This window comes from Mercenaria mercenaria, unplaced genomic scaffold (genome assembly GCF_021730395.1).
Source record: "Mercenaria mercenaria strain notata unplaced genomic scaffold, MADL_Memer_1 contig_2031, whole genome shotgun sequence".
Lineage (NCBI taxonomy): Eukaryota > Metazoa > Mollusca > Bivalvia > Venerida > Veneridae > Mercenaria > Mercenaria mercenaria.
In genome coordinates this window covers 12,555-21,475 of record NW_026460062.1, presented here as the reverse complement: position 1 = coordinate 21,475, position 8,921 = coordinate 12,555, and positions in this window count along the sequence as shown.

Below are 8,921 nucleotides of genomic sequence, written 5' to 3'. Positions count from 1 at the left end.
TTCCAGAGTTACGGCCCCTCAAAGGGCCAGAATTAGCTATTTTGACCTTGTCTTCACAATAGCAGCTTCATTTATAATTTGAGTTTTACCAAACTTGCACACAACTTGTATCACCATAAGATCTTGGTTCCTTTTTTGAACTGGCCAGATTCCATTATGGGTTCCAGAGTTATGGCCCCTGAAAGGGCCAGAATTAGCTATTTTGACCTTGTCTTCACAATAGCAGCTTCATTTATGATTTGATTTTAACCAAACTTGCACACAACTTGTAACACAATAAGATCTTGATACCTTTCTTGAACTGGCCAGGTTCCATTATGGGTTCCAGAGTGATGGCCCCTGAAAGGGCCAGAATTAGCTATTTTGACCTTGTCTGCACAATAGCAGCTTCATTTATGATTTGAATTTAATCAAACTTGCACAAAACTAGTGTCACCATAAGATCTTGGTACCTTTCTTGAACTTGCCAGATCCCAATATGGGTTCCAGAGTTATGGCCCCTGAAATGGCCAAAATTAGCTATTTTGACATTGTCTGCAAAATAGCAGCTTCATTTATGATTTGATTTTAACCAGACTTGCACACAACTTGTATCACCACAAAATCTTGGCTCCTTTATTGAACTGGCCAGATTCCATTATGGGTTCCAGAGTTATTGCCCCTTAAAGGTCCAAACTTTGCTATTTTGGCATTTGCAGCCATATAGAGACTTCATTTATGGTTTGATTTGATACAAACTTTCAAAATATCTTCAACAAATATAAATCTTGGATTCTATGACGAATCTTCAGATCCAATTGTAGGTTCCAGAGTTATTTTATATCTGATTACCTCCCCTGATTTTAATAAAAATGGATTTATCTCGGTAAATATTTAAAGAACTCATTTGAAATTTGATTATTGTCTTTATTTGGACTGAGGTAATCAGGGTAGATAGCTATGGACTGATTTCATGTCAAATTACCTCCCTTTGTTTCAAATTAAAATGGGTGTATCTCAGTAACCAATGAAGATAATGATTTGAAATGTCATTTGTGCCATCAGATGGACTCGGACAATCAGGGTAGATAACTTTTGACTGAATTTATGACAAATTACCTCCCTTAATGACTCCAAAAAGAATGAAGATATTGGACAAATATTTATCAGCAGCATCTAATGAGATTGGTTTTAAATGTTATTTAAGTCTTCTAGGGTAAGAAATAGTCATGTTAGTACAAAAATGCAGCATTTGATCCTAGGACCCTCAAACTTGGTATGGAAATTAGCCCTGACTAGGTCAAAAGGGACTGTTACAAGAAAATGTTTATCCTGATGATACTTAATAAGTATGCCTAGGTGCTCTATGGCAAAACTTGATCATATCATTTTGAGCAGTGGTACTCAGGTGAGCGATACAGGGCCATCATGGCTCTCTTGTTTACTTAGAATTTCAGGTTAAAGTTTTGATGCCCTTTCACTCTGTCACAGTTATTACTAAATGGATTTGATTCAAACAGAAAGTAATTGTTCCACATCATCTCCAACATCATATGACACAAGGTCCATAACTCTGGTACCAATATTTATTTAATTATCACCCCCCCCCCTTTTACTTAGGATTTCAGGTTAAAGTTTTGATGCACTTTCACTCTATCTCAGTTATTTAAAACGGATTTGATTCACACTTAAAATAGTTATTCAACATCATCACTCACATCATATGACACAAAGGCCATAACTCTTGCTCCAATATTTCATGAATTATCCCCCCTTTTTACTTAGAATTCCAGGTTAAAGTTTTGATGCTTCAGTTATTACTAGTTCCACCTTATCACCCACATCATATGACACAAGGACCATAACTCTGGTACCAATTTTTCATGAATTATGCCCCCTTTTACTTAGAATTTAAGGTCAATTTTGATGCATTTTCACTATATCTCAGTTATTACTAAATTGATTTGATTCAGACTTGAAATTGTTGTTCCACATCATCACGCATATCATATGACACAAGGTGAATCACTTTTGCACCAATATTCCATGAATTATCCCCCTTTTTTGCTTAGAATTATACTTATTTAATGTTTTGATTCACTTTATCTTTATCTCTCTAATTACTTAATACTTTTGACATAGACTCAAGCTATTGTCCAATATCTTCATTCTTATTGGAGTCATTAAACACTCCAGAGACAGCTTCAGCTTCCTCAGATGTGCCCAGTTTCACTATCCAGCATCGAAATAGTCAAGCGCCCTGTCTCCTGTGACAGCTCTTGTTTAGCTCAATTGAGCATGAAATGCTAGGGGTGAGCTATTGTGATCATTCATCACATGTTGTCCATCCTTCCACACTTCTCTTCAGGTGACATCTCCACTGAAACCATTTGGTGGAATTTGATAAAACTTGGATATTTCTTGGATTGTCCACTACCAAAGCTTTTCAAATGCAGAACTCCTCTTGCCATGTAAGTGGACAATTGAAAAACTACTAAGATTGTTTAAGTTAAAAAAAACATGGCTACTAGAGGGCATATAGTCACTTTCCGCTAAATGTATATAAATTATAATGATTGTAATCTTGCAAGCAGAGCTGGCCGCCAACATTTCCTAGGGGTGGAAATTCCCGACAGTATTTACAGGGAATTTCCATCCTGGGAAATACTCCTAAAATTTCAAAAAGTTGGAAATACTGGGAAGCAGTTGATAATACTGCAAAAATGACTCCAAATTCAACAGAAAATGCTGTTCAGTGTTACAAAAATGTCAGATCAATGAGTGATATTTAATATTTAAGTGAACACCTGCATTAGAAACATATGTACAAGTACTTAGCACATAAATTTGATATAGTTCACTGTTAAGAAATGGACTTTCAGTTTCATGGTTCAACCATCATTAGTCTCAATGATATTTAATTGAGCCGTGCCATGAGAAAACCAACATAGTGGGTTTGCAACCAGCATGGATCCAGACCAGCCTGCGCATCCGCGCAGTCTGGTCAGGCACCATGCTGTTCGCTTTTAAAGCCTATTGGAATTGGAGAAACTGTTAGCGAACAGCATGGAGCCTGACCAGACTACGCAGATGCGCAGGCTGGTCTGGATCCATGCTGGTCGCAAAGCCACTATGTTGGTTTTCCCATGGCATGGCTCAATTAATGCAAGACCTTTAGGTTGCATGTTCAGTATGAAATGATGAAACTATGTTTGAACTAAAACTGTCTTTTTTTAGTTTTCACTACAGGTATATAAACATAACAGAATAAATATTAGGGCTAAATTTCATGTTTTTAGCCCACCATCATCAGATGGTGGGCTATTCAAATCTCTCTGCATCTGTGGTCCTTCCGTCCGTCTGTCCGTTAACAATTCCTCATTATCGCATCTCCTCAGAAACTACTGGGGGGATTTTGACCAAACTTTGTCAGAATTATGTATTTGTACCCTAGTTGTGTCCCCCTGAAAATCAGACTGGTTCAACAGTTTTAAGCTTGACTATACGAAGTATAAGGAGAGCTATCCTACTCGACCCGGCATCGATGTCTTTCCGCATCCCCACCTTGGTTAAAGTTTTTTTACACTTTCGCTTTTTTCAACTGATCTCTGTAATTACTTGATGGATTTTATTCAAACTTGAAATAGTTATTCCTCATCATCACCCACATCATCTGGCATAAGGGCCATAACTCTGGCACCAATATTTCATGATTTATCTCCCCTTTCCACTTAGTTTTTAAGGTTAAAGTTTTGATGCACTTCCACTCTATCTCTGTTATTACTGAATGGATTTGATTCAAACTTAAAATAATTGTTCAACATCATCACCCACATCATATGACACAAGATGCATAACTCTGGCACAAATTTTTCATGAATTATTCCCCCTTTTTACTTAGAATTTCAGGTTAAAGTTTTGATGCACTTTCACTCTATCTCTGTTATTACTGAATGGGTTTGAATCAAACTTAAAATAGTTGTTCAACATCATCACCCACACCATTTAAAACAAGGTGCATAACTCTGGCACGAATTTTTCATGAATTATTCCCCCTTTTTACCTAGAATTTCAGGTTAAAGTTTTGATGCACTTTCACTCTATCACTGTTATTACAGAATGGATTTGATTCAAACTTAAAATAGTTGTTCAACATCATCACCCACACCATTTAACACAAGGTGCATAACTCTGGCACCAATTTTTCATGAATTATGCCCCCTTTTACTTAGAATTAAAGGTTAGTTTTGATGCATTTTCACTATCTCTCAGTTATTATGATATGCATTTTATTCAAACTTGAAGTAGTTGTTCCACATTATCACCCACATCATATGACACAAGATGCATAACTCTTGCACCAATATTTTATTAATTATGCCCCCTTTTTGCTTAGGCTATACTTATATAGTGTTTTGATACACTTTATCTGTACCTCTCTTATTACTTAATATTTTTGAAACAGACTCAGGCAATTGTGCAATATCTTCATTTACCATTGGAGTTAATAAACACTCCAGTTTCCTCAGATTTGCCAAGTTTCACTATCCAGCATCGAAATAGTCGAGTACACTGTCTCCTGTGACAGCTCTTGTTGAGTGAGTTATGGCCCTTTGTTAATCCCCCGCCGTGGCGGAGGGATTATAGGAATGGTCTGCATCCGTCCGTCTTTCCGTCCGTCCTTCCGTCTTTCCGTCCGTAACAAAATCGTGTCCAGTCCATATCTCCTAAACTCCTTGAAGGATTTTCATGAAACTTGGGTCAAATGATCACCTCATCAAGACGATGTGCAGAGCCCATGAGTCAGCCTTGTCAGTTCAAGGTCAAGGTCACAACTCAAGGTCAAAGGTTTGAGCCTGCCATTTTGTGTTCGCTCTATATCTCCTAAACCCATTGAAGGAATTTTATAAAACTTGGGTCAAATGATCACCTCATCAAGACGATGTGCAGAACCCATGAGTCAGTCATGCCGGCTCAAGGTCAAGGTCACAACTTAGGGTCAAAGGTTTGAACCTTCCATTTTGTGTCCGCTCTATATCTCCTAAACCCCTTGAAGGATTTTCATCAAACTTGGGTCAAACGATCACCTCATCAAGGTGATGTGCAGAACTAATGAGTCAGCCATGTCGGCTCAAGGTCAAGGTCACAACTGAAGGTCAAAGGTTTGAGCCTTCCATTTCGTGTCCGCTCTATATCTCCTAAACCCCTTGAAGGAATTTTATAAAACTTGGGTCAAATGATTACCTCATCAGAACGATGTGCAGAAATTATGAGTCAACCATGCCAGCTCAAGGTCAAGGTCACAACTAAGGGTCGAAGGTTTGAGCCTTCCATTTGGTGTCCACTCTGTATCTCCTTAACCCCTTGAAGGATTTTCATCAAACTTGGGTCAAATGATCACCTCATCAAGAACTCATGAGTCAGCCATGTCAACTCAAGGTCAAGGTCACAACTGAAGGTCAAAGGTTTCAGCTCTGTATCTCTTAAACCCCTTGAAGGCTTTTCATGAAACTTTGGTCAAATGATCACCTCATCAAGACGTTGTTCAGAATTCATGAGTCAGCCATGTCAGGTCAAGGTCAAGGTCACAGCTAAAATCAAAGGTTTTACCCTTTCACTATCCATAGCAGTGGCGGGGGATTTAGCTGTCTTTCAGACTGCCTTGTTTATTTTTATTTCTAATATAATTATACCCCCACAAAACGAAGTTTGGGGGGTATATAGGAGAGAGCTTGGCGGTCGGTTGGTCCGTTGGTTTTGCATGGTTTCCGTATGATAACTCAAGAAAGGCTTGACCAATTTAAATAATTTTTGGTACACAGGACTGGTGTAAAATCAGAAAATACAGGTCAAGTTCGAATTTGGGGTCAGTAGGTCAAAGGTCAAGGTCACAGTGACCCTGAACAGTTAAACGGTTTCTGGTTGATAACTTGAGAACGCTTGGGCCTAGGATCATAAATTTTGGTACACAGGTGTAACATCATGAAATGCAGGTCAGTTTCGACTTTGAGGTCTGTAGGTCAAAGGTCAAGGTCACAGGGACTTGGAACAGTTAAATGGTTTCCGGATGATAACTTGAGAACGCTTGGGCCTAGGATCATAAATTTTGGTACACAGGTGTAACATCATGAAAAGTAGGTCAAGTTCGACTTTGAGGTCTGTAGGTCAAAGGTCAAGGTCACTGTGACTCGGAACAATTAAATGGTTTCGGGATGATAACTTGAGAACGCTTGGGCCTAGTATCATAAATTTTGGTACACAGGTGTAACATAATGAATTACAGGTTAAGTTCTACTTTGAGGTCAATAGGTTAAAGGTCAAGGTCACAGTGATTTGGAACAGTTAAACGGTTTCCGGATGATAACTTGAGAATGCTTGGGCCTAGGATCATGAAAATTGATAGGGAGGTTGGTTATGACTAGCATTTGACCCCTAATGATTTTGAGGTCAAGGTCACAGTGACCCTGAACATTTAAACAGTTTTCGGACAATAACTTGAGAATGCTTGGGACTAGGATCAGGAAACTTAATCTGGAGGTTGGTCATGTCAAGCAGATGACCCATATTGATTTTGAATTCCAAAGGTCAAAGGTCATTTAAACGTTTTACGGACAATAACTTGAGAACACTTTGGCGGAGGGTCATGAAACTTCATAGGGAGGTTGATCATGACTAGCAGTTGACCTCTATTGATTTTGTGGTCAGTAGGTCAAAGGTCAAGCAAGTTCGGCTTTGACATTGGCTTAGTTCTGTGACAAGGTCATATTGTGGGGGTATAATTCAGCACTCCTGTGACAACTCTAGTTTTATATCCAGTGGCCCTCCAAGTAGTTAATTGGTTTTTTATGGCCTTACTTGTTGAAGATTCATAAAGTCTGCAGACACTAATGAGATAATGATTCAAGTTGTTCATTATTTTCCTATTACACCTCAGCAGTGAATGGACTAATCTAGTAGATTAATGATTAATTTGTTTAGTACTCAAATTTCTGGGTTTAATTATCAGTTATAATATAAGTAATTATATGTGCATTCTTTGTTTCCATAATAAGAAAAAAAAATAATTGCATATAACTCATTAATGGTGTCATCTCTCTTGTTTAGGGTATGGGTTTAATGATTAGTTATAATATAAGTAATTATATGTGCATTCTCTGTTTCCGTAATAAGAAGAAAAAAAATGCATATAACTCATTAATGGTGTCAGCTCTCTTGTTTAGGTCAAGGTCACATATTTTGATCTAGTGACCTACTTTTTATGTCCCCCTTCGAAGAAGGAGGCATATATTATATTGTTTTGCAGATGTCTGTCTGTCGGTCGGTCGGTATGTAGACCAATCCGTTTCCGGATGATAACTCAAGAACACTTTGGCTTAGGATCCTGAAAATTGATAGGGAGGTTGGAGACTAGCAGATGACCCCTATTGATTTTGAGATCGGTATATCAAAGGTCAAGGTCACAGTGACCTAGAACAGTTAAATGGTTTTCGGATGATATCTCAAGAATGCTTGGGCCGAAGATCATCGAAGTTGACAGGGAGTTTGATCATGACCAGCAGATGACCCCTATTGATTTTGAGGTCAGTAGGTCAAAGTTCAAGGTCACAGTGACCTGGAACAGTTAAACAGTTTCCGAATGATAACTCAAGAATGCTTGGGCCTAGGATCGTAAAAGTTGATAGGGAGGTTCAGGGATCACCAGGAGATGACCCCTATAGATTTTGAGATCAGTAGGTCAAAGGTCAAGGTCACATTGACCAGGAACAGTAAAACGGTTTCTGGACGATAACTCAAGAACGCTTGGGCCTAGGATCAATTAATTGATAGGGAGGTTGGTCATGACCAGCAGATGACCGCTCTTGAATTTGAGGCCAATAAGTCAAAGTTCAAGGTCACATTGGCCAGGAACAGTTAAACGGTTTTCGGACGATAACTCAAAAACGCTTAGGCCAAGGATCAAGAAAGTTGATAGACAGGTTAATCATGACCAGCAGATGACACCTATTGATTTTGAGGTCAGTAGGTCAGGAGTCAAGGTTACAGTGAACCAGAACAGTTCAACCGCACCTGGACGATTACTTGAGAACGCTTGGACCTAGTATCATGAAACTTGATAGGGAGATTGGTCATGACCAGTTGATGACCCCTATAGATTTTGAGGTCAGTAGGCCAAAGGTCAGGGTCACATTGAACCGGAACAGTTAAACCCTTTCTGGACGATAACTTGAGAACGCTTGGGCCTAGGATCACGAAACTTAATAGGGAGATTGATCATGACCAGCAGGTGACCCCAATAGAGTTTGAAGTAAGTAGGTCAAAGGTCAAGGTCACATTGAACCAGAACAGTAGAACTTTTGTTAACAGTGAGCAAATAATTTCTATTCCTTGTGCAATCACTGAATGCATCAAGGGGGCATTTCGTGTTCTATGAGCTCTTGTTTGTTTTTAACCTACAACATTCTAATTTGGACCACATGTATAGTTTTGAGTGGCTAGATGAACCTTGACATGAGTTGACCTTGATCTTGACCTAGTGACCTTCTTTCACATTTCTGTAGCTACAGCCTTCAAATTTGGTCCACATGCATAGGTTTGTGTACCGAAATAAACTTTGACCTTGACATTGACCTAGTGACCTACTTTCACATTTTTGAAAGTACAGGCTTCAAATTTGAACCGCGTGCATACTTTTGTGTACCCAAATATATTTTGACATTGGTTTTGACCTAGTGACCTACTTTCACATTTCTCAAGCTACAGCCTTCAAATTTGGACCACATGCATAGTTTTGTCTACCAAAATGAACTTTGACCTTGAGATTGACCTAGTGACCTATTTCACATTTCTCAAGCTACAGGCTTCATAGCATGCATAGTTTTGAGTTCTGAATTGAAATTTGAACTTTATTTTTACCTAGTACCTACTTTCACATTTCTCAAGCT